General features: G+C 48.0%; 1 pseudogene; it reads right to left on the bottom strand.

Moving 5' to 3' along the window:
- Positions 1-5,525: 5,525 nt before the first annotated feature.
- LOC101707942 (phosphoinositide 3-kinase regulatory subunit 5 pseudogene) lies at positions 5,526-8,293 on the bottom strand (annotated as a pseudogene).
- Between the last annotated feature and the right edge of the window lie 17,648 nt (positions 8,294-25,941).

Here is a 25,941-nt window from a genome sequence, read left to right as displayed (position 1 = left end):
GCGCGGAGCTGGGGGACGGCAGGGGGCGCCCGCAGCCCTGAGCCTCGGCTCTCCGACGGCCCACGGTCCCGCGCGCCTCCCACGGCCTGGGGGCAGGAAGTCCCAGCCCGAGGCGTGGGCGGGGCCGGCTTCTCCTGCGGCCCAGCTCCTCCGCGGTGTCGGCTAAGTGTGCCCTGCGTAGCCACCCTGGCGTCCTCAGGCTGCCGCTTTCCTCCTCTTACAGTGACTCGGGTCAGACTGGGTGGGGCCGTGCTAGGACCTGGAGCTAACGCCATCACCTCTCATTTTCTATTTCCCTCCTTACGAAGGGCTGAACCCTCAGCCTTCACGCTGAGCTCCATCCCAGCCCTTTTCTTATCTTTTATTCCAAGACAGGTTCTTGCTGTCACTAAGGGGCCCAGGCTGGGCTCAAACCTGAGCTCTTCCGGCCTCAGCCTCCCCAGAGTGCTGGGATCACAGGCGTGCGCCCCGGTACCCCGCTCACCAACCTCTCTGTCGCCTGCATCCTAGGGTGGCATGGCTGGGGACTCGGCTGCAGACCGGACACAGGCACGGCCTCCCCAGGCCCCGGAGCTGCTCTGCGTCCTGGCTTTGCTTTCCCTTCCCACCCAGATGCCAGAGTCTCCCGTTCTTTGCCTCCACACGGACCCGGCTTGGTGCTGAGCGCTGGTGGGAAGGGAAGTGGCAGCGACAGAGCACTCGCCGTGCGCAATGTGCAGACTGCTCGCAAATGAGCCACCCGTGTCGTCACCGCCACAAGTCTCACAGTCTTCGAGGGGGTGGCCACTGTCTTCCGTGCCCCTCAAGCCACACCAGTGTGGCAATACAGTCACAACAGGTCATTTCAAAGACTACTCCCCGGGCGCGGTGCCCCATGCCTGTAATTCCAGCACTGAGGAGGCTGAGGCAGAAGGATCCCGAGTTTGCCATCAGCTTGAGAAACTTAGGGCTGGGGATACAGCTCAGTGATAGAGCACCTTGGGTTCCATTTGTAGCTCCACACCAGAGAAAAGGGGAGCTAATCTGTGTGCCTTGCCTTTCCTTTTCTTTTCTTTTCCAACAAGGTCTTACCGTATAGTTCAGGCTGGCCTTGAACTCACTATGTGGCCCAGGCTGGCCTGAAACTCTGAGCAATCCTCCTGCCTCAGCTTCGTGAGGGTTGGGATCATAGGCGTGCGCTAGCACGCCCGGCCTGTGTGCCTTTCCTAGTGTGAACAGCAGAGCAGGTGCAATAACTACTAAATGTTCGTGGAACTGAGTGTGGGAAATAGCGTTAGTCACCCGACTCCGAAGGATGAAAGCTAGTTATTGTGATTAAGAGGTAGCAGGCCCGAAAGGACAGCAATACTCTGCATGAACACACTTGCTCTTTAAAGTAGCAGAAAGCTTGTGGGCGCCTCCCTGCACCGCTCCCAGGGCGACTCCGGCAGCTCCCGCCTGGCCGGGGCTGTTCTCGGCCCGGGAGCGAGGAGCGCGGTTCGCTGCAGGTCAGGCCAGGACTCAGAAGCCGCTGCGCGCGCAAACGGTGAGCTCACAGGCCAGGAGCTCAGCTCCGTGTCGCATAAATGGGAACCCGGCTGTTCCTCTACTGGCGCCCTCTGAGGGGGAAAGTAGCTAAGGATGGGGGCCAGGGAGCAGGAACTTGTTCCAGTAGCATCTGGACTATCTGGGGGAGAGTCAATGGGCTTTGTGTTAATTTGGCATCAACGCCAAACCGGCCTCGGCCAAGACTGGAACGATTTGCCTGGGTTGGGGCGCCATCTGGTGGACACTCCCCGCATCCGCGGCGCCGGGGTGCACTTTCGAGGCAGGTGGCAGAACCACTGAGCTAAATCCCCGGCCCTGGAACAATGATTTTTAATAAGGGAGGGAAATAGTTATAAAATTTTCTAAGACTTTTAATGTTTAAAAATAATCCTAGGCCGGGGATTTAGCTCAGTGGTTTCGCCTCCTGCTGCGCAAGCGCAAGGACCCAAGTTCGATCCCTGGTACAAAATAATAATAATAATAATAATAATAATAACAATAATAATAATACTGAATTGATACAATTCTAATCCAAAGTTAAAAAATAGTTGCTAGTTTAGGTTTTATCATGGGTTAATTTTTTTTTTTTTGGTGCCAGGGATCGAACTCAAGATCTTGAGCTTGCAAGGCAGGCGCTGGAACCACTGAGCTAAATCCCCGGCCCCTATCATGGGTTAATTTTTTTCTAATAGACAGTTTTCTAGCAGGTCTTCTGGAATGTTGAAGCTAATCCCTAACACTGTGTTTAACCTGAGGCAGTCAGTTGTGAAGAGCTATAGACTGGAAACCCAGTATCTGCCCTCTGGGAAAGCTCTTTATCTTTTGAGAATTTCAATTATTCAATGAAAGTCACTGAGATGTTTGGTTAACAAAAGAAAAAATTCCTATAAAATCTTTCATAGCATAAACAAAAATCAATCCTGGAGGATTAAAGAGAAGAAAGAGGGAAACGGAAGGAAAGAGGGAGGGAGGGGAAAAATAGGAATAGAAGGAAATTTCTTCAGCTTGGCAAAGATCACCAAGAAAAAACCCTACGGTTAACAGCACACCTATTTTTGTTTTGTTTTGTCTTTTTGGTACCAAGGCTCGAACTCGGGACCATGCACTTGCAAGGCAGGCGCCAGAACCACTGAGCTAAATCCCCAGGCCAAGAAGTATTTATTTTTAAGAAACAATTCACCTGGGCTGGGGATTTAGCTCAGTGGTTTCACCGCCTGCTGCGCAAGCGCAAGGACCTGAGTTCGATCCCTGGTACCAAAAAAGAAGAAAAGAAACAATTCACCTTGTTAACAATGACAGGGGAAGTCTATTTATGTCCTTGATGTGATGAGAGAAGCAATAAGAAGGCCTGATTCGTGCTCTCAGAAGCTTTCAGGCTGAGATCTGGCAACCCAAACCCTTGGAGGAGAAAGAAGGGAGGGAAACCAACCAGTAATCAAAGTTGTTACCCCTACTCTTGAATCAGACACGCCAAGACCTACAGCTCTTTCTAGAAAAAAAAAACTTTATAGATACAGAGATGGATGGATGTCAAGATAGACAGATAGTTGATAGGTAGGTAGGAAGGTAGAGATGGATAGACACATGATAGACAAACGGACAGAGAGGTGGTAGATGAATGGATAGCCATGATAGATAATGGATAGATGGATCGACATGATGGATGGGTGGATGGATGGACATGACGGATAGACAGACAGACAGACAGATGGAATGAATATTATAGGAGATGCATATGTTATATTATTTACGAAGTTATATACACTGTATCATAAGGAAGATTACAGGAAAATTTATGCCATCTGTTTCAATGAGATGAAAAATTATGGTCAGGTTAATATAAAGGCCCTTAATTTTTGTCACAAAATGAGTTTTCTTTTTTAAATTTCAAGATGTGTGCTCACCGGAGAGCAGTCACCCTGTCATGCTTACAGAGAATAGGGTTTGAGGTAAAGTCTTCCTTCTCTGCCCAGCACAGAGTCACTGCTCCGGGTCCATTCTGGGCCTCAGAGACAGTGAATAGATGCAGGTTTCCTCTGACAAGGGACGAGCAGTTTAGGACCTCTGGTGTGGCAGATAAGACAAATAAACACTGCCTCATAGCTTCTGTTTTATTGCAATCAAAACAATGTTTAAATGCCTGGGATTTAGCTCAGGTAGCCCTGGCTCCTGCATTGCAACCAACAGCAAGGTCCTGAGTTCGATCCCTGGTACAAAAAAAAAATTTTTTTTTTACAAGAAAATTTAAGTTCATTTGACAATAATATTAAATTTTATACATCAATTCTTGTATATTTATTGATCATGTAATAGATCAACTTGTTTTGCACAATAAAAAGGATTGAAGTTACGTAGCTGACAACTCTTCTGGATGGTTGAGAATTCAGAAGGCTGGGTCAGGGAGAGTGGTGACACAGTGGCTCTGTGTGCTTCTCTCAAGTCATGAATTCTTTGGGCTAGGATTTCATGGGGTCCTATAAGCCTGGGACCTTTCAAACAGGATGAATTAGGAAAAGGTCAGGAAGGAGGGAGCCAGCATAGAAATCAAGGTTGTTTCCATGATCACTTTCCCCACATGTACCAGCCCAAACCCTGGTCATGCCCTCCTCCCTGGAACCCAAGCCAACGTTGTGTCAACTCCTCAAACAAATCCAACCTGGTAGCTTCAAATTTCAGACTCTTCTGTTCTGTCATGTGCTGATCATTTCCCATGCGCAAGCCCCATGTGTCCCCAGTCAGCCACTAAGCAAGCTCATGAAGTCAGTCCCTCCACCTCTATCCATCAAAATCTTCCCCGAGTACCAGAATAGTGCCAGTGAACTTGTGTGGACTGAAATTGTGCACCAGTCTTTGGGATGAAATGGAAGAGGGAGCAATGGGACTTGTCTGACAGAGAAGGGGTGGAAATAGAACACCTGGGTGGCCCTCCCTTCCCCCTGGCAAACACAGTTCCTTCTTTGGAAGGTACAAAGGATCACTCCTCACTCTCTTCAGTCTGAGTTCTGCCTCACTGTGAGTTGGGAAGGAGTGAGGAGCATCCAAGAAGCAGTGAGTATCCCTGAGACCAGAGACAGAGGGTTCAGCAGTGAGAGGGCAATATGCCAATCTTTGCTGAGCACTTGCCAGGAGGGAGGCACTGGGCGAGGAGCTTTGTGGATAGTTTCAGCACTATAAGGAAGTCTTACTGCCGGGGATTTAGCTTAGTGATTTCGCCGCCTGGTGCGCAAGCGCAAGGACCCGAGTCCGATCCCCGGTACAAAAAAAAACAAAACAAAAAAAACTTAGGATGGTGAGGAAGTCTTACTTCCCTCCCATTTTAGTGCTGAGGAAATGAAGGTTCAAAGAATTTCATTAACTTCCTCTGGCTCTTTAGTTAGAAAGCAATCGAGCTGCTCCAGAATGTAAGCCTGATCTGTGTTCCCAGAATCTCACATCCAGAAAGAGGTTCAAGAAAGAATCTTCACCAGGTCCTGATAGCAGATAGGTCAAATGTTACAAACGTTAGGGCTGTTTTGTCAGAGGATGCAGGGAACTGAAGACAGAGAAACAGTGTGTGCGCGCGTGTGTGGGAGGTGATATGGGAGGGGAAAAGATGGTATGGAAGGTCAGGAAAAAAAAGATTCATCTAGATTTCTCCCCCCTGTGTCCCAGAGTGCAGAGGACTGCACTTCAGAAAGAGAGACGCCAAGTCTTTGACAAAGTAAGGCTGGACCCAGCCAAGGGCTAGGAGAAGAGGCCTGACCATAGGCGGAGCACCCTGTGGAGGCCAACTCTCCCTTCTTCCTCTAAGAGGAACTGGGGAGGCTATGTGGTCGGCCACTCTCTCCCAACTCCTCCTTCGTTCCCAGATGTCTGAGGCTCCAGAAATGATCTGCCACCATGCTCGTGGCCTGTTGAAGGCTTATAGAGGGACCATGGCCCAGCACAGGGCCACTTGGTCCTCCACAGAAAGTGACTGACCCAGAGAGGGGTCTGGAGGAAACTGGTGCCAGGGCCAACTAGGGCAGAGCTCCGCTGAAAGTCATGATGGGCAGGCAGAGGAGGGAGCTGAGGTCAGGTGCAGCCTGGGCCAGCGGGTCGGGAGGTCTTTGGGGTGGTGGGCTGCTCTTCTCTGGCTTGTAGCAAGGTGACACTTCACACCTGATCACACTCTGCGGGATCTTCCTCTCATCCTGGGCCAGACACACAGCCAAGGGGCAGCCACTGAAGCCAATGATTTGCACTTTGTCCACTTTGATTTGTGACATGCTAATCTGGTTAAAGCCCTTCTTGGACGTGGGGCTCTGCCTTTTCACCACTTCTGTCAGGGTTAGCGTCGGGGCCTCCGTGCTGGAGTCTAGCTCCTCCTGCTTCTGGCAGGCCTTGTCGAGGTTGACAGAGGCACAGACTTTCTCCACATTGCTCCAGCGGCTCTGTCCACCGATGGCTCCCTTGCTGTAAATAATCTGTAGTGTTAGAGGGACGGCCTCCCGGTCGCCATCGATGCCCAACTGCTCGCTGCCAGGACCTGAAGCCTTGATGGCTCGAGTGGCAGCAGAGTGACCCAGCTCCAGGGAGTGGATGAAGATCTCTGTTGTCTTCTTCCCAGTGATGAAGGTCAACTCTGTCTGATAGACCTGCAGTAGCACCAGGCGGGCAGCAAAGCAGCAGTAGTAGAGCAGCCTGTTGGCCAGGATGGGCAGCTGAGCAGGGGAGCCCTCCAGGGACCTGGATTCAGCCTTCAGGGACTGCTGGCATGGCACAGGACTTCAGGGGGCAGGGGCATGAGGCCCAGCACGTTGTGCTCATACCAGGGGTCAAGCATGCCGAGGTAGTGGGAGATGTCATTGGTACTGTCCTCCCATGGGCCCATGCTCAGCTCTGTAGGACTGGGATCCCTCGCAGAGTCTGTGGGGAGTGGAGATGTCTTGCTTGGAGGGGCTGGGAAGGTACTAGAGCCAGTACTATGGCTTCCCTTCACAGGCACATAGAAGAAGTGAAGCTTGAAGAACCGAGTGAGGAGTGGGCGAGTGTTCTCCAGCCTCCAGAGGTTACTACATGCCTGGGCCACCTTTCCTGAAATCCGATCAGAGCCAAAGACCACAACCTATAGTGTGGAAGCCTTGGAGTCCTCATCCCCCCTCAAAAAGGGGCGGCGGCGCTGGTGGCATGAAGGGGGGGCCAGCAGCCAGCTAGGCAGCTGGGCACTGAGCTGGGGCTGGGGCAGGGAGTGTGAGCGCTGGGCCCGGGAGTGGAGCTGCACCGGAATGTCCAGGGGGCTGCAGAGGCTCCCTGCCCGCCGCAGAGGCAGGGCTGTGTCCAAGCCGCCCTCCAGGCCCCGGGAGTCCCTCCGCAGTACCAGCTGGCTGGTGCTCTTAAAGAGTTTACAGACCCCGTTGGATTTCCGTCTGGGCCTGCGGTGGCCCCAGCACTCCTCCCTGTCGGACCTTTTGGGCCACTCGGGGGAACCCTCCTCGCCATCCTCCACATAGCCACTGTCCATGCCATCTGAGAGGCCCGAGACAAAGGAGGTCAGCAGGTGACGGGAGAGCCCCGGTCCCGAGGCTTGGCAGGAGGCAAAGGACAGGGTGGAGTCCTGAGATGGAAAAGAAATGGTGGAGAGCAGTGAGTCTCTCTCAGCACAATGCCCGTGGGTTTCCAAGTCTTCCTCCTCTTTCTCCTCCTCCTCATCTTCCTCTTCCTCTTCATCCTCTCCCAGGATCGCTGGCTGCAGCAGGTCCTGTTCCTTCAGTAGGATTTCCTGCAGGATGTCAAAGCTGTCCTGGGTCCAGCTGTAGGTATAGCACCTGTGGACAGGGATGGGGATGGTGTGGAGCTTCCCGGGGTTTGCAGTATCTAAGACCCCAGGGAAGCCAGCCTTTTCTCCTACCGCCTGCAGCTTTGTCCTGAGCCACTGCTGGGCCTCCGCTGCGTCCCCGATGCTGGATGCCAACTCCTGCGCTTCTGCCGTCTCTGAGAAGATGTTCTCAGGCTCTGCCAGGCTCTTCAACTGTAGCTTGCAGTGCAGACCTGGGAAGTCACAGTGGGCCCGAAAGGTGGCCTGGAAGGCATGCAGGAGCAAGGTAGTGTAGGCACTATGGGTGAGTGCCCAGGTGCACTCAGCTTATTGGCCACGGCAAGGAATTCAGCCTCCACCTCCACTGGGTTCAGCACCAGCACCGTGCTGAGAACACAGAGGGCCAGACAGTGGAGCTTCAGTGACTCCTGAGGGGCAGCCCCTGCTCAGCTCTCACCAGCCTCTGGTAGGAGATTCCTGGGACCTTGAGTTCTGCATCGAGGAAGGTGAGCAGTTCCTGGCAGATGCTACAGTAAGGAACAGGCCAGGTCAGGAACTGGTGATAGGTCCTGGCTGCCTTCAGAAGGAGATCTGAGTCTGGTGGGAAATGAGGTGTACGGAGGACAGTGGAATAGAAGAGCAGAGGTAGTGGGGTGAGGAGGTCATAGGTGCCCTTCTCTTGGACTTCCTAGGTTTTCTGCAGGATCTGCTCCAGGAGGATGAGGAAGTGGCCTGGGTCCCTGCTGATGAGCTCCTGTAGGCTCCAGCAGTTCAGACGCAGCCCGGCTGACCAAGATGTGGCCCAGGGTGAGTCCATGCAAGCAGCACTCCGGAGGATGCTGGATGCAGTCCTCTGTGCATGTCGTGGCCCCTGGCTGCATCCTGAGTCATTGCCTCTGGTCAAGAGCAGAAGCCAGAGTGAACCCAGCTCTGGCACCTTCTGGTCGAGTGGCCTTGACCCTCAGTTTCCTGGTCTATAAAATGCAGCAGTAGTTGTACCCATCTCAGAGTGTGGCTTTGGGAACCAAGGCCTTAACAGATGTCCTGAGTGCAGGAAGAGGGAAAGCATGGATGGGAAGACAGAGCAGCACCCGGGTAGGAGGAAGAGCCTGGCAATCCAGAAAAGTCCTTTGAGCCAGATTTGGCCTACTTTTAACTCTCCTTTTGCCTAAACTCACCCCTCCTCTCTACCGGAGGCTTAACTCACTTTATACCACATCCTGCTGCTTTCATCTTGCCTTCCTTTTCCCTCTCAACAATCTCCTTCCTCCTACTCAAAAAAAATTTTTAAGTATGCTTAAATGGTTCTGTCCAATTTAGATCCCAAAATGCCTAGTAAGAAGTCTTATTCTATATTGCCAGTTTTAATAATTAGGGTATTGGGCCAGGGATTTAGCTCAATGGTTCTGCTGCCTGCCTTGAAAGAGCAAGGTCCCAGTTCGATCCCTGGTACCAAAATAATAACAATAATAATAATAATAATAATAATAATAATAAGAGTATCAAACTTGTACCCATTTTATGATATCAACTTCCCAAAGTAAATAAGGATGCACGCTTAATGAATCGATGGATGTAGATATTAAACTCAACCGTATCTAATATCACAAAGGAAGAGGTAAGCAGATACTGTATGCTGTTTGACAGAATAACACCCAACACCATGCAATCTAGGCCAGAAAAAGAATCTGGCAAATAATATAGTTGCTTCCACAAATAAGCAGCGTGCCCATGTACCAACTCTCATGATGGATGTATTCAGCATGTTGAAAAATTTTTAAAAAGAAATAAATAGCCCAAAAAAGCAGCAAGGGGAAGGATGAGGAGGTTGAAAGCAGGAATCTTGACCCAGAGAGAGACAGAAATGGAGTGGCTGGCATTGGCTTCCTAAATTAACAGCTGTAAAACTGGAGAAACTGGATGAAACAACTATTCCCCAGTGTTGGACAAAGGACAGAGGAGAAGAAAATCATGGAGAAAAGGAACCACGCAAGGCGAACCCTGGAATTGCCCTGGCTGTCTGCCTGGGGAAACACTTCTGGCCAGATGCAGGGGTGGAGCTTGACAGCGTGGGGCATCTCCCATCCAGGCCGGGGAGCAGAGGCCCTGACAGCCAAGAGCTGGGTGGGTGAGCAGGGCATCGGACGACTGCATGCGGTTCCCAGCGCGTCCCTAGCCGTGTCCAGGGGGCTTAGTGAAGGGCAGGAGCTTTGGGCAGTGGGCTGGACCCAGGGCCGCCACGTGGGAAGGACTTGCTGAGCAGGTAGCCGTGCTGAAGCTGGACCTGTCCTCTCCCCGAGACCCAGAGCTGCCCCTGGCTAATCTTCACCCCAGCGGGACCACTGTCAACTCAGGCAACACAGGAAGGTGAACGGACAGAGAGGGCTCCTTGCATGGACTGAGAGCAGAAGATGCTTATGAACTAGAATAGCAACTGCAGAAAAGAAGGACTGAACAGTGTGACAGGAGGGTCCAAAGCATGGTGAGCTCAGATGTGGTTAAGAAAAGCTTGCATTTTCAGAGAGTGGGACATGCAACAAGAGCTCCCGGGGGAGCATCGGAGATGCCAGAAGAGCAGTGGCCACCGTCAGTGGGCTCTGCTCAAAAGCACCAGGTGACCCAGGGTAAGGACCCTAGGAAGGGCTGACGACCCAGCTTCTTCTTAGTCTTCCTACCTGGGGCCAGGACCTAAAGAACAAAACAGGGAATCAGGACAAGTCCCAGGGAAGTCTGCTTCATAGAAGAACCTAGATTCTTCAGTGGTCTGAGGCAGCAGGCAGAGATGTTAGGAAAACTCTGGAAAATGAGCCAAGACAGGATCCCAGTAGCATGGATCACGTCGATACTGGGACAAAAAGGAGATCGTGAAATAGAGCGGCTTCTTCTTCACAGAATGGACGGGATGCTGAAGGAACAGAGGTAGAAATAATTCCTGAGTTGGGTCCAAGTCTAAGAGTGGAAACCCTCTACCCCTCTCGTAACAAAGTGCTAGGAAAATGACATAGAGGTATTTTTACCTTGTGGGTAAATATGTAAATGATGGGTCAAGAATAGGCCCCAAGTTCAAGAAAATGCAATTTTAGAAGGAGACACAGGTCGGGGATGTAGCTCAGTGGATCTGCTGCCTACCTCGCAAGCACAAGGTCCTGAGTTCAATCCCTGGTACCAAAAAAAAAAAAAAGGAGACACCATCATGAAATGAAACTGGACATGTCCATCAGAGGACAACATCCCTGTAGTATCCACTGTCCTGAAGGAGTGAGTAATGAGTGGACCGCAAGTGCCAAAAAAGGAACCTGACTGCAATGAGCCTAGTAATTTTTTGGTACCAGGGATTGAACTCATGACCTTGCGCTTCCAAGGCAGGTGGTGGAACCACTGAGCTAAATCCCTGACCTGAGCCTAGTAATTTTAAGGGGAGGATGACAGAGGAGTGGAGAGGGGAGAAGAAGGATGAGGAGAGAGGACAGGAAGAAGAGGAAGAAGAAAGCAAAGGAGGAAGACAGCAACAATAATGACATGGTGAAGAAGGGAAGGCACAAATGGGAGAAAAGAAGAGAAGAGCAGAAAGGGGGAGAGAGAGAGAAATGGAGAATAAACATCAAAAGAGACCGAAGAGTTCCCTTAGATGCTAAAAACCCTCCCTCTGAAGCCATAGCTGATTAGGGCACAAGTCAGTGCACACATTTTTCATCCCACTGTGTGATTTTAATGCATGTGGTTTCTTTATAGATTTGGAGAGATGGTTCAGGGCATCGTAAGATGTCACTGTTCCTTCCAAATCATGAGAGAAGAAGGAAAGGACTTGCATTCGAGTGTGTGCTCATGCTTAGAGAGCCTGTTGCCCCAAGTCACCTGTCATAGATCTCTGCAGTCAGCGTGCTTGCCAACAAAACTCAATGCCTCCCACGCTGGGTGAGGGTAAACCTGTGTGAGAGAGACAGAGCCCCAGGGCTGCTGGTGCACCGGGGAGCAGGCCCAGGGAGTCTTGCTGCTGGCCTGATATCTACCTGCCAATTGGGAGACAGGAGGTCAGAGCATGTGGGTTCAAGTCTCTCCGTCCACAGCAGGAGCCGCTGAATTCATTCACCACGTCCTTCCTGTGTCCTCCCAGCCGGACTCTGGTCACCCTCACCATAGGAGTCCCCTGAGCCTAGCTGCAGAGCAGCACATGCTCTGACCTCATAGAGCATCTCTCTCAGACCTCGATGAGCCAGCTTGATTCTCTCCAGAGCAAACCGGCCAGTTCAGAGAGTGCCAGCCAGCCCTCAGCCGTACCCGTTTTCATCACACCTTCTCCAAACTTGCATCTACGTGTCCTGTGGCTCTTCTCCCTCAGCTGTTTAAAGCAGAGACTCCCAACCCTTGCTGCCACCAGAATCACTGCAGAAGTTTCACAGTCCCAATGCCTAACTTTTGCCATATACAGAAATTAGCTCACAGTGGACAGTGGATCAGAGACCTACAAGTAAGAGCAAGATGGTAAGTCTTAGAAAAAGCCAGGTATGATGGCAGATCCCTGTAATGCCAGCACTCTGGGAGACTGAGGCAAGAAGATCAAAGTCAGAGACAGCCTGGGCAACTTTGCGACTTAGTGAGACCCTGTCTGAAAATAAAAAACAAAAATGGCTGGGGATGTAGCTCAGAGTGAAGGCCCTGGGCTCAATCCTTAGTAACACACACACACACACACACACACACACACACACACACAGACACACAAGTCTTTGAAAAATATAGGGATAGGGCGGGGATTTAGCTCAGTGGTTCTGCTGCCTGCCTCGCAAGCGCGAGGCCCCGAGTTCAATCCCCAGTACCAAAATATATATATATATATATATATATATATATATATGGATAAATAATCATGACCTTGGGCTTGGCAAAGGATTCTTAGATAAGGGACAAAAGCACTGTTGACAAAAGAAAAAATATAAATTGAATTAAGAACTTTTGTGCATCAAAAGATATTATGGGTACAGGGATTTACCTCAGTGGTTCTGCCGCCTGCCTCACAAGCATAAGGACCCGAGTTCAATTCCCGGTACCAAAAAAAAAGATATTATGTGTGTTGTTTGTTTTGGGTTTTTTTGGCACCAGAGATCAAACTCAGGACCTTGTGCTTGTGAGGCAGATGTCGGAACCACTGAGCTAAATCCCCGGCCCAAAAAAAGATATTATGAAGAAAGTGAAAAGACAATCTATAGAATGGGAGAAAATATTTGCAAATAATATATCTGATAAAGTTTGCTACCCAGAATATATGAAGAACTCTCACAAGACAAACCACCCAATTACAAAATGGACAAAGGACTTGAGTAGACATTTTTGCAAAGAAGATACACAGCTGATCAACAAGCAGGTGAAACGATGCTCAACAAAGCTATAAGATACCAATTCACACCCACTAGGATGCCATGATTTAAAATAATAATAATAGGAAAACAACAACTCTTGACAAGGATGGAGAAACTGGAGCATTGCTTGTGAGACTGTAAAATGATGAGGCCACTGCAGAAAAGCACTTAGAAGAGGCTCAAAAATGTGGAGTTCCCATACAACCCAGTAATACCTCTCCTGAGTACATTCCCAGAAGAATGGAAACCAGGCATTCAAACGATAATTTGACACCATTGTTCACATCAGCCTTCTTGATAATAGCCAGAAAAGCAGAAATAGCCCAAATGTCCACCAGCTGATGCATGAATCAACAAAACATGGGTTCCCATACAATGGAGTATGATTCAACCATCCAGAAGAATGATGCCCTCACACAGGCTGCTACGTGGACGGAACTTGGAGACGTTATTTTATGTGAAAGACAATAGACACCACAGGTCCTATACGACAAATGAGTCCATTTACATGAAATAACCAGCGGAGGAAATCCAGACAGAAAGAGGCTTGGGAGAGTGGGGAGTCTTAATAGACACAGAATACCTATCTCACAGCTGTGGAGCTAGGTAGAGGTAGGAGTATCACAACACTGTGCGTGGACTACACGACACTGGATTGTTCACTTTAGAGTGGTTAATTTCATGGTGTGTGAATTTCGCTTCAATTTCACTTCATCTCAATTTCACACTTGAACCCCATTAAACCTGGAATTTTGGAGCCCAGATCTGTTACTGCTGGGATCCAGTATGTCCTCGCGAAGGCTCACGGAGTGGCAGGCTTGTTTGCTGATTTGCCTTTTGCAAAGTGATTTTATGACAAGGATTCTAACTTCACTGGTGGATTAATCCTCTGATGATAGCATATTTTGATGGCATTATTTGGAACTGATGGAAAGAGGAGGAAGTAGGTCACGGGCGTGTGCCTTTGAAAGGTGTATCTAGACCCCAGCCCTTTCTTCTCTGGCTCCTCAATGCTTTCTCTGCTTCCTGGTTATCATGAGGTGAGCAGCTTTCCTCTATTTCATCCTTCCACCATGACGTTTCTGTCTTGCCACAGACCTAAAGCCAAAGGAACCAGGTGACCACGGACTGAAACCTCTGAAACCATGAGCCCAAAATAAACCTCTTCTCCTGATATTCTCAGATATTTTGTCCCAGGAGCTAAAGTTGATCAATAGAAGACCCACACATCAGTGTATTTCAAAGCTCTCCGGGTGATTTCAGTATGCAGGCCAGATGCCTAGAGACTTGTTGGGTAATACATGCCTCACGGCTCCAAGGAGTGTCTCCCTGCACTGTGCTCTGAAGGAAGTCTCATGATGACCGTTGCTTCTCACCCTATCTCTGCCATTTGCCGTTTATGTGACTGCAGGGAGTCTCAGCCCTTTCCTTTCAGGGACTCTGACCTTATGCACCCTGAGGAGAGGCAAAGGTCTGGCTGAACAGGCCAGGCTCTTCCTCACAGCTAGCGTGTGGCCATGGCACAGGAACAGGAGCCCACTAAAGAAGACTGAAAAGAGGTGGCCTTGCAGAGAGGCATGGATGGCCAGGAAGCCACCCTGGGGTCCAGGGTCCCAGCGCTGGGATCTTGTGCTCAGTGGCAAGGCCAGCATCAGCTTCCAGCCAAGTCCGAGCATGGTTTGGGGTTGATTTCAGCTGAGCAGTCTCTGTCATGTTAACACAGTCACTTACTTCTTGGTGAGTCAGTGCTGAATCATTTTCCTCTGTGTCCAGAAATTAGTGGTGTTCAGCTCCCAGGTGACTCTCACTCCCCCTCCTAACTGTCTGAAATGCCTTGGTGGTACGGGGCACAAAGAAATGCGCTCGTACCCTCCCTGTAGATTCAGCTCCTCACCTCCAAGTCTCACAGGGTGCAGACTTGCCCTCGCTGTCAGTGGACCACACGACCATGAGACCTGAAGGCTCCACCCCTCACCAGGTGCATCTAGGGGACAGGAAGTCCAGTCTGAACACCAGGGCTTTGGGAATCTTTGTAGAAACGCTTTTTTGGTCATCCCTCCCCTCTGCAAACATTCATTCATCCATTCACTCACTCACTCATTTGACAGGTATTTTTTAACAACCTCTATGTGCCAAACAGGCCCTTGGACAAAATGATGAATGAGACAATGTCTCTGCTTACTTAGATTTGGGGAGTGGGGGAGACAATAACAAAGTCGATTTCAAATAGTGAAGAGCGCTATGAAGACAGGATGAGCACTAGACCACGTGACAGCAAGAAAGGGTAGGGTCGGTGGTATGGCATGCTGCTTAGACACAGCAGCTGGGGTGACATCTGAGCTGAGGCCTGAATCATATAAAAGCCAGGGACACAGACACAGGGGAGAAAAACAATGTAGCCCTTGGCAAACTACAGAGGGCACCACTCTGTCCCTCCCCTGAAGCTGCTGGGTGCCATGACTGCCTTGACCAATAGAATACAGCAGGATTGATGTAGGGCCAGTTTGGGGATATAAGAAATGCCCCTTCCTGTCTCTCAGGGCTCTCACTTTGGGCCCTCTGAGCCGGGAAGTGGAAAGTCTGATTCCATTGTTGGGAAAACCCCACACAGAGGCCCTTCTCCCTTGGAGAAGGCAGGGGGCTCAGCAGGGCCCAACCTTCCAGAGCCTTCCGCAGAGCCCTACTGTTCAGTGAAGGCCTGTGGATGAAGCCATCTTAGATCCTTCACATCACCCACCAGCTGAATACCAGTGTGTGACCCACATCAGTGTCACGTGGAAGAGAAGAATGGCCCAAGTGAGCCCTGCCCAAATTCCTGACCCACAAAATCACCATGATAAACGGTTACATGGTGGTTGTTGCTAAATTATGTGGTAATCTGTTATGCAGCAACTGATAACTGCAACACAGTCCAAGAGAACAGCTCATGCAAAAGTTCTGGGACAAGAAGGAGCCTTGGCATGTTCGAGGGACTAAAATAAGGCCAGTGTGGCTGGGGCTAATAAAAAAGATGGAGGGGACAACATATGAGTTAAAAGAGCTAAACAGGGGCAGATGGCACAGTGGCAGGTGGGCCATGCAGTGGGCACCATTGACGGCATGGCATGGATGAGTGCTCTGGTCTGAGTTTTCAAAGTCCTGGCTGCTGTGGGTAAAGAGTTTACAGCCAGGGATTTAGCTCAGTGGTTCCGCCACCTGCCTCACAAGCAGAAGGTCCCGAGTTTGATCCCCGGTAACAACAACAAAGAAAGAGTTCACAGAGAACAACCACTTTAGGAGGCTATTACAATTGGTGGTTTTTCCTGGGTGCGAATTTGGCCCAATATGTAGAAACTCACCTGTAGCACTGTTGACAACTTCTGGTTCAGTAACCAGCCCTTGCCCTTGTTTCCACCCGGGAGCCCCCAGTTAGCATCTGAGTTCTCACCATGGTACCTCCACCTTGCCCCCAAGGGTTCTGTGATAATGGAGGCAGGAAGCAGGGGAACTCATCCTCCTTCTGCAGCCTGCTGAGCTGCAGAAGTCCCACTGGGGGAACCTTGTGGGGGGAGGACAACGTATTTGGGGAAACAAGTAAGCTGCATAGACCTGGCTCAGCCCCTGTGCTCCCCCTGCTGTCTTATTTCTGGCCAGCCCTTCCATGGACAGCCAGGACCCGACTCTGCCTGTGTCTCCCACACCAAGAGGCCCGGGGTCGCCAAGTGCCACTTTGACTGGGGAGTCCACCTCCTTCAGGGTTCAGTATTAGGAGATCCCTGGGCTACAGACTTCTTCCCAAATTCCCTATCCAGATCCAAAGGTGGCTGTTAGGAATGTGTGTGCCTGAACCAGGGGCCCAGAGCCCAGATTACAGGATGTAGATGCTCGAATCTTGCCCCTCGGGGTAAGCCCTTCACCGTTTCCTTGTGAGAGTCCCCCGTGCACCTAGAGGCCCTAACAGCCTGGATCCAGGGTAGGTGGGATTGCTAATACTTTTAATGTGTCATTTCTTTATTGAATTACAGTGCCGTACATGCTCACCGCAGGGTGTCAAGGGAAAATCCAATTTGTAACTGACATGGCTCAGTAATGTTGCCTACTTCTGGCACAGAGGCCCACTAATGAGTTCATTAACTGTTATGTAATGGAAGCTTCGAGTGGCTTTATTTTATTCTGCAATTTTTCGTGGGTTTTACACAGGTGTTGACAAGGATTATAGTGTTTTTAAATTTCCAGAATGAAATTAGGTGACCAGGAAAGCAGTATTATTCTCCTCACTTGAAAAGGATGGGTCTGCATTGAGAAGTATGGCAGGGAAGAATTGGATGCAGACACGGAGGGATGCCCAAGTTTCACTGAGCGATTGGGCGCTGTGACAAGTCTCCCTGAAGGCGCATCTTCCACCCCTTCCTGAGCTGTTCTTCCACCCTACCTCTCCCTCACCAGCACTGCAGGCAGATCCCCCTTGATGTTTCTCTCTGCAGTGTCTTCAGGCTCTGGAGCCAAAGAACTGTCCACCCGGGTCTCTAAGGACGAATCGCAGCAGCCAACTTTACTTCCGGGAGGGAAGGCCAAATGATAACCCCTGGCAGCTTTCGGGTTGCACCACGAAGAGGGAAACAAAGCAGAGGTTGAATCTGTGCCTGTAGGAACAGAAAGGGTCCTCACGTCCCCCATGACCACCACACACACATACACACACACACACACACACACACACACGCAGCAGCAGCATAGGGAGTGAAAGAGCATTAAGGAAACCAATCAATCCTCCAACACTGGGAGTCCCCCAAGGCCCGGCTGCTGGTGAAGTTTGCAGTCATCACAGTTCTTGGTGATAACTGCAACGATCTCATTATCTGATCAAAATTGAATTTTCTAACATCACCATTTGCAGAAACAGGCTTTTAAAAGAAGGAAATCAGACTATTTCAATACCATCTGTTTTGTTTTTAAATCAAATATTCAGGTTCACACCAAAACTGGCAATAGATTTTTTTTTTGGTCCCCTTTCCTCCCTAAATTTTATCTTCTGTCTTATTTCTGAGAAGTTAAGGGTCTAGGAAAATGCATCAGCTTATATACAAATGTTTGCCCAGAGGCAGCCAACTACACCCTGTAGGCCAAATCCAGTCTACTGTTTCTGTACAACCTGCAAGTTTAAAATGGTTTTTTACATTTTCAAATGTCAGGGGGGGGGTAGGGACATCAAAAGAAGATTTTTGCAGCATGTGCAAATTATGTAAAATTCAAATCTCAGTGTCTATAAATAAAGTTTTACTGGAACACCGCCATGCACATGCCTTTGCACATTGTCTAAGGCTGCTTTTGTACTTCCTGGTCAAAATGGAGCATGTCATGGTTTGGATCCAAAATGTTCTCCCAAAGTCTCCCACGTTTAGAAGTGGGGCTTCCAGAAGGTTCTGGATCCGGAGGGCTCTGACCTCACCAGTGGGTGAATCCATCAATGAGATGATTTGATGGCATTAGAGGGAGGTACAGAAACTTAGGGATGGGGCCTCATTGAAGGGAGCAGGTCACGGGGACCATATTTCATCCCTGGCCCCAGTACTCTGGCTCCTTCCCTTTCCCTCTGCTTCCTGCCTGCTCCAGGGTGAGTGGGTTTCCTCTGCCACCCCCTTCTGCCGTGTTGCTGCTACTCTGCTAGCTGACCGTGGACTGAAACTGTGAGCCAGAGTAAATCTTCCTTCCCCTAAACTGTTTACCCCTCGGGTATTTGATCACAGTGATGAAAGCGAACTCAGTGTTTGCAGTGGAGACTGTGTGGCCCAGGAAGCTTAGAGTGTTACTCTCTGGTACTTCCGAAATGTGTGGCAAGAGTGAGTGACTCAAAGCCTTAGTTAGGTAAGTCAGAAAAAATCACACCACAGTACAGTAATCTGAAAAGCGTGTCCATCGTATTCAGAGTTGCCCTCCCAAAATTATTTATTTGTTCTCTATATCTGCTGACTGCTTCATGAGAAAATGGAAGTAAGGAAGAAGGCTTCATCTTGAGAGCCAAGTAGACTGGCTTCCCGCATAGCTCCACCTTAACTGGGTGACATTGGTCTCTTTCTGATCAAAGATTTTCCAAGATGTCTGCTCCCCTCCCCACCTCCCCGACCTGCAGTGAGTGTAGGGAAAAGCTTACCCGAGCTTAGCCACAGCACACAGGGCTCAGACCCAGCTGTGGGCGGGTCCTGGTGGGTGCAGCCTCTCCCACTCCACCATCTGTTCCCGCTGGTGTTTTGAGCACTGAATCTCCCCCTTGTCCTCCTTCACCCCTGCCCTGGCTGGCAGTGCCCTGCCACAGGCCCTGGGTACCTGACTCTCATCTCAACTACCTTTCGCCTTCTGCACCAGGAGCTCTTCGGGGCCGCCCAGGAGCCCACGAATGGGACACTGCTGTCTGTACTCTCTCTCGGCCCTTTCTAAACCCCCAGCGGGCGGCCGCCATGTTGGATGCAGCGATACTGGGGAACGTGACATTTCCTCGGTCTGCGTTGGAAAAGAAAGAAAGAGAGCCACAATTCCAGAAGTCCCCAAAACTGGACACTTCCAACACTGCCCTCTTTCAGGAGAAGGAGCCAGGGCACCGGGGTTATTAGCTTTCCCCTCATCCTCTCCCTAGGCAGCCAGCACCTCCCTTAAGAACCCTCCCTCTTCCTTCCAGCTGGGACTCGCGTGTCTGAATGACCCCTCTCACTCCCCTGCATAAAAGGAGCTTTTCAACTTCAGAAAATAAACATTTCTCTCTCCACAAAGCCTGGATTTTGAAACTATTATTTCAATATGGAATCAACAAAGTCAGCTCAGAAAATCAAAGCCCATCAATGACCGTTTTATTCAAGGCCCTTCCCACCCCCGCCGTCCTTGCTTCTTAGGGCCTGGCCTTAATGGCAGAAGGCTGTGGGGTCCATGATTTATGGCAGTGTGAAAAAATGTCTGTTGAATGTTTCAAAATATTATTCCTGTTACCCTTGCTAAGTGAAAAATCCTCCCTAAACATTTTCTTTCTTTTCAAAGAAATTATATTACGCTTCAGCAGAACTCTTCGAATTCTGCTGTTGTAGCGCCTCAACCAAGCGCCTCAGAGTGGTGGCTTAGACACCAGAAATGTGTTTGTTCCTGTTCTGGTGGCCAGGAGTCTAGATCAAGGGTTAGCATGTGTCTTAGTCTCTCTGCTCATTGCTGAGACACTCCCCGACACTCCCCACGTAAAAAGGAGAGCTTTATTCGGCACATCACATGGCTGTCAGAGCTTTCAGTCCCTGGTTGGCAGGCTCAGGCACAGGATCTGCACGGAGGGAGGGTGGGCTGCAGGGCGAGAGAGAAGGGAGGAGCTGGGAAGGGGTGTGTAACCAGGCGCCCCTCCTAACAGCACATTCACTGTGGGTTCTGCAGTGCATTAATCCACCACGAGCACGACGCCCCAGGGGCCAGTCACCTTCAGAGGCCCCGCCTCGAACCCAGGAGGCCTCTGGGGGACGTTCTAGATCCCAACCCCAACAGCATGGCGGGTTTCCCCGGAGGCCCGTCTCCCTGACTTGCAGGTGGCCGCCTTCTCCTTGCGTGTTCCCATGATCCTTCCGTGCCTGTGCTCCCCTGCTGCGTGGTCGTGTGTCCTTTTCTTATCAGAACAGTCTGATGGTCTCATTTTAGGTTAGCCCCCTCTTTAGAAGCCCTGTATCCAAATAAGTCGCATTCTGAGACCCTAGATGTTTGGACTTCAGCAGGCAGACTGCAAGGGGCAGAGGGTACACGACCCAACCCCAAATGCAGGTTAAGTAACATTTACTTATGGCCATCTCCAGGTGCACATGAAGCTCCCCTTGTCTGCATGCCTGTGTCCAAATCTCATTTAAGGACACCAATCATATTCCAGTGGGGGCCACCCTACAACTTCATTTTAACTACAATGGTGGCCCTATAAAGTTAATTCTGAGTTAGGGTTCCAATGTCTCTTGGGGGCAAAATTGGACCCATAAGAGTGGGTGAAAGAGTACATAGTACATTGGATATTCAAGGCAAAGTTGTTCATGTTCTGGGAGTAACCTCTATTTCCTCAGAGACAGAAGAAAAGGAAGGGGCGGGAAGAGAGAGGGAAAATGCTCCCTTCTCCATGCCCACCCCATCTGGCTCTGTGGGGAGCGTCTGGAGGCCCAGCAGCCAGGAGTAAGGAGAGAATCCGTAGTGCAGCTGGGAGCTGCCTGGAAGCCATCAGGCCCCAGCTTTATTCCAGACAGATAATCTCAAAAGGAAGGGTGACAGTTATTGTGGAATAAATAAGTTAATTAGATATCTTGTAGGCAGTTAGACAGGGCTGGCCCTAGAGAAGCCAACATGGAGGACAGTCAAGAAGCCAACATGGAGGACAGTCAAAGAGCCAACATGGAGGACAATCAAGACACATTCACTGAAGGCCAATATGATAAAAGAAGAGAAACTACTACACCCTCGTGCTCCCCCTGGGATGAATAGCAGTGACTGATATCCTAAATAGGTATCAATCACCTGGGTGAGGGTAAGGTCTTAACCTACTCTTTCCAGGAAAGATCCCTGACCCACCCTTACTGAAAGTCCTTGTTCCTAGCCTGCTACATGACTTGCTTCCCCATTTGACCTTATTTAACCAATATTACTTGGGTGACTACACTTGTCATAATTTTATTGGCTGATCATAGTTTTGTCTCACTTTGAACCCACCTCACCGTGTGGCTTTGCTCCATAAATATCCCCTGGGAAATAGGGTCCCCAGGCAACCCATTTTCCACCACCACCACCCTTAGATAGAAGCTATCTTTCAATAAATTTTTCCTACTCTTAGAATAGGAACACGAGCTTGCACTTTGGATATCTAGCAGGTTTGGGAGTTGCATCTCTTCCCCCTATATCACCAACACTCTGGGTAGCTGAAGCAGAAGGATGGAAAATTTGACTTAAGCCTGGGCAACTTGGTGATTTTTTTAAAATTAATTTTATTGGTACATTTAAGTATACAATATAATGACATTCATCATCGGAAATTTGCACCTTTAAATAATCCATCTTGGTTCTTATCTTTTTCCCCCTTCCCCTGCCCTCCTTTCAACCCCTCCACCCTCCCTATCTACAAAGACTTTGTTTCCATTTTTTCATTTTCTCATATTAATTCCTTTCCCTTCTTTCTTTTTCCCTACCCCTCCCATTTCCCCCTCCCCTTTGCCCCTTTTCTTCCTATTTCATATTATCCACTATATCTTTTAGGGCAACTTGGTGATTTACCAAGACCTTGTCTCAAAAGAGAATTGGAGGGGCCGGGGATTTAGCTCAGTGGTTCCACCACCTGCCTAGCAAGCACAAAGTCTCGAGTTCGATCTCCGGTACCAAAAAAAAAAAAAGAGGCTTGGGGGCTGAGGATGTAGCTAAGCATGAAGGCCCCAGGTTCAATCCCCAGTATTTAAAAAAATGTTTCTAACCCCCAGGAGATTCCAATGCTGTCTTTGGGAATCACATCCATCAGCCATCAACTAAGGCACAAAAAGGTTCATCCACCCACTCCCTCTGGAATTGTTTGACCCTGATCTATTTAAATTTTCAAGCATGGTAGCTCCCAAGCTATAGAACCTCCCAGGACAGAATAATACTAGAGCTGGCCTGCTGTATCACGTGACAGCACTGTAGCCCTGTCTCCAAGAAGTTATGTGGGAGGGGAAGCTGTCCTTTCTTCTGGAATCTACATCAGCTTTTTTTCTGAATGTCTTCTCATGATCTAAAATCTTGTCAAAGGATTGAAGTGCATTTAAATATGACTCTTGCACTAAGGATCATTTTCATAGCATTTCATAGAGGGAGGTATAATGGAGGTCTGCCTACACTCTTGCAGTTCTCACTGATTTCATCTTTTCACTGAGCAGTACTTGAAAAAATCTGGGTTCTTCCCATATCTAACTTCTGAGAACTTGCTCAAAGCCTTACATCCACCCTATATGGAAGCAGGCAAGACTTGGTTGCAAACTGACCAACAAGTTATAAATGGTCCTAGGACTCCATGTTTTTAAATGTATATCCAAAGAACCAGAGACAGCAGGTGAGGTTGTGGGTGTGGCCACAGCCCCGGCAAGGAAAAGCACCGGAAGCAGCGTCCAGCTCCCCCAAGGTGCATTTCCTGCCATGAACCGGAAGCAGCCTCAACAGGAACTGAACTTGCTTCCCAACCAGAACGTTGGCTGGATTGCTATAATTACAGCCTGAGATAAAAATCAGCATGTCCTATTGTATGGTTCTGTGTGTACAACACTCTTTTTTTTTTTTAATTCTTTTATTGGTACATTTTCGGTATACAATACGTTTACATTTTTCATTGGGTGCTTGTACCTGTACATGATATATCTTGGTTCTTATTTTTTCCCCATTACCTGTGCACCCTTCACCCCCTCCACCCTTCCCTATTTACATAGACTTTATTTCCATTTTTTTTTCTTTCTCATAATTTTTCCTTTCCTTTCTTCCCTTTCCCCTTCCTCTCCCACCACCCCTACATCTTTGGACCTTTTCTTCCTCTTTCAAATTATCAATTATTCATTTTAATCATTTTCATCCTTATTGACACTTTCAATTTCTCACACTAGAGAAACTATTAGGTATTTACACATGTGTAGCCTATTTATTTCACTTAAGAGTATGGCCTCAATATGCATCCATTTAGCTATAAATGTCTCTAGTTTCTCATTCTTTATGGCTGAGTAGTACTCCATTTTATTAAAAAACACATCTTCTTTATCCAGTTTCTAGTTGATGGGCACTTGGGCTGTTTCCAAGCTTTAGCTATTATAAACTGTGTTGCTATAAACACGGGTGCACATATATTGCTGTGGTATGATTCTTTTAATTCTTTGGGGAAGATACCCAGCAGGGGAACAGCTGGGTCAAATGGGACCTCTAGCCCTCGTTCTTTGAGGTACCTCCATACTGATTTCCACAGTGGTTGCACCACTCTGCACTCCCACCAACAATGGAGCAGGGTTCCTTTCTCCCCACAACCCTGCCAGCATTTGTTATTGGTTGATTTCATGATAGCAGCCATTTTTTCTGGGGTGAGGTGGGATCTCAGTGTTGTTTTCATCTGGATCTCTCGAATGACCAGTGATGTTGAACATTTTTTCATATATTTATTTGCTGCTTTTACTTCTTTGCCTAAGAAATGTCTGTTCATTTCAGATGCCCATTTTTGAATTGGGTCTTTGAATTTAGGGGGTCTGATTTTTTTCAATTCTTTATATATTCTCAATAGTAGACCTTAGTCTGAGGTACAGCTGCTAAGAATTTTTTCCCACATTGTAGGTTGTCTCTTAGCTCTGTTGGTGGTTTCTCTTGTAGTGCAGAAGCTTTTTAATAAGATGAGATCCCAGTTGTTGATTCTTTGTGCTAGTTCCCGTGCTACTGAGGATTTGTTCATAAAGTCTTTTCCTATACCAATGTCTTCAAGAATTCTACCTAAATTATCTTCCAGCAAGTTCAGTGTTTCTGTCTTAATATTTAGATCTTTAATCCACTTCGATCTTAGTTTAGTGCATGGTGATAGGTATGGGTCTAGTTTTAATCTTTGACAGGTTGAAATCCAGTTTTTCTGACACCATTTATTAAATAGGCTATCTTTCCTCCAATGAGGATGGTTGGCTCCTTTGTCAAAGATGAAGTGGCTGAATATGTCTGAGGTTGTTTCTGCATCTTCTAATCTATTCCACTGATCCTCAGGTCTGTTTCTTTGCCAGTACTATGATGTTTTTATCACAGTAGCTTTGTAGTATAGTTTCAAGTTGGAGATTGTGATACTCCCAGCCATGTCTCTGTTGCCTAGAATTGTTTTTGCTATTCTAGGTTTCTTCTGCTTCCAAATGAATTTTTGGATTGTTTTCTCTAGTTCTGGCAAGTATATTGGAATTTCAATTGGCATTGCATTAAATCTATATAGCAGTTTTGGAAGTATGGCCATTTTCACTATATTTGTTCTTCCTATCCAGGAACAAGGGATATCTTTCCATTTTCTTATATCCTCTTCAATCTCCTTTTACAGAGTGCTGTAGTTTTCAGTATAGAGGTGTTTTGCTTCCTTTGTTAGGTTGATTCCTAGATATTTCCTTTTTTTAGATGCTATTGTAAAAGGAATTATTTTCTGAATTTCTCTCTCAATGAGTCTGCTATTTGGGTATAAGAAGGCCATTGTATTTTGAGTGTTGACCTTGTATCCAGCTACTCTGCTGAATCTGTCAATTAGATCTAGAAGACTTTTGACTGAGTTTTTTGGGTCTTCTATGTAAAGTATCATATCATCAGCAAATAATGACACTTTAACTTCTTCCTTTCCTATTTTTATTCCTTTTATTTCTTTCTCTTTTCTAATTGCTGTGGCTAATGTTTCCAGAACAATATTGAACAGGAGTGGTGATAGTGGGCATCCTTGTCTTATTCCTGATTTTAGCATGAAAGTTATCAGTTTTTGACCATTTACTATGATGTTGGCTGTTGGTTTTTCATAGTCTTAATCAGGTTGAGATAAAGACCTTCTATTCCAATTTTCTGTAGCATTTTTATCATGAATAGGTGTTGGATTTTGTCAAATGCCTTTTCTGCATCTATTGAGATGATCATATGGTTTTTGTCCTTGACTCTGTTAATACAATGTATTACATTTATTGATTTACAGATGTTGAACCATCCTTGCATCCCTGGGGTAAATCCGACCTGGTCAGGGTGTATGATCTTCTTGATGACCTTCTGTATTGTTTGCCAGTATCTTGTTGAGGATTTTTGCATCTATGTTCATTAGGGAGATTGGTCTGTAGTTCTCTTTTGGGGGTTGGGTCTTTCCCTGGTTTTGGAATCAAAGTAACACTTGCTTCCAGGAATGAATTTGGAAGCCTTGCTTCCCTTTCAATTTCCTTGAGTTTAAAGAATAATGGTGATGGTTCTTTAAATGTCTTGTAGAATTCATCAGTGAAGCCATCAGGACCTGGGCTTTTCTTTGTTGGTAAATTTTTTATTACATTTTCAATTTCACTCATTGTTATTGGGGTGTTTAGAATTTCTATATCTTCTTCATTTAACTTTGGCAATTTGTATGTATCTAGGAATCTGTCCATTTCTTCTGTGTTTTCCATTTTATTAGAGTACAGGTTCTCAAAGTAGGTATTGATGATCCTCTGGATTTCTGCTGGGTCTGTTGTGATTTCCCCTTTTTTGTTCTTAATTGCATGGATTTGAGCCTTTTCTTTCCTTTTTTTTGGATAAGGTTGGCTAAAGGTTTATTGATTTTATTTATTC

Source organism: Heterocephalus glaber, unplaced genomic scaffold, assembly GCF_053883595.1.
Source record: "Heterocephalus glaber isolate CG9 unplaced genomic scaffold, H.glaber_assembly_v1.0 deba00001460, whole genome shotgun sequence".
In the NCBI taxonomy this organism is placed as follows: Eukaryota; Metazoa; Chordata; class Mammalia; order Rodentia; family Bathyergidae; genus Heterocephalus; species Heterocephalus glaber.
Note: the sequence above shows the minus strand (reverse complement) of the source record. Positions and strands in the feature narration are given on the sequence as shown.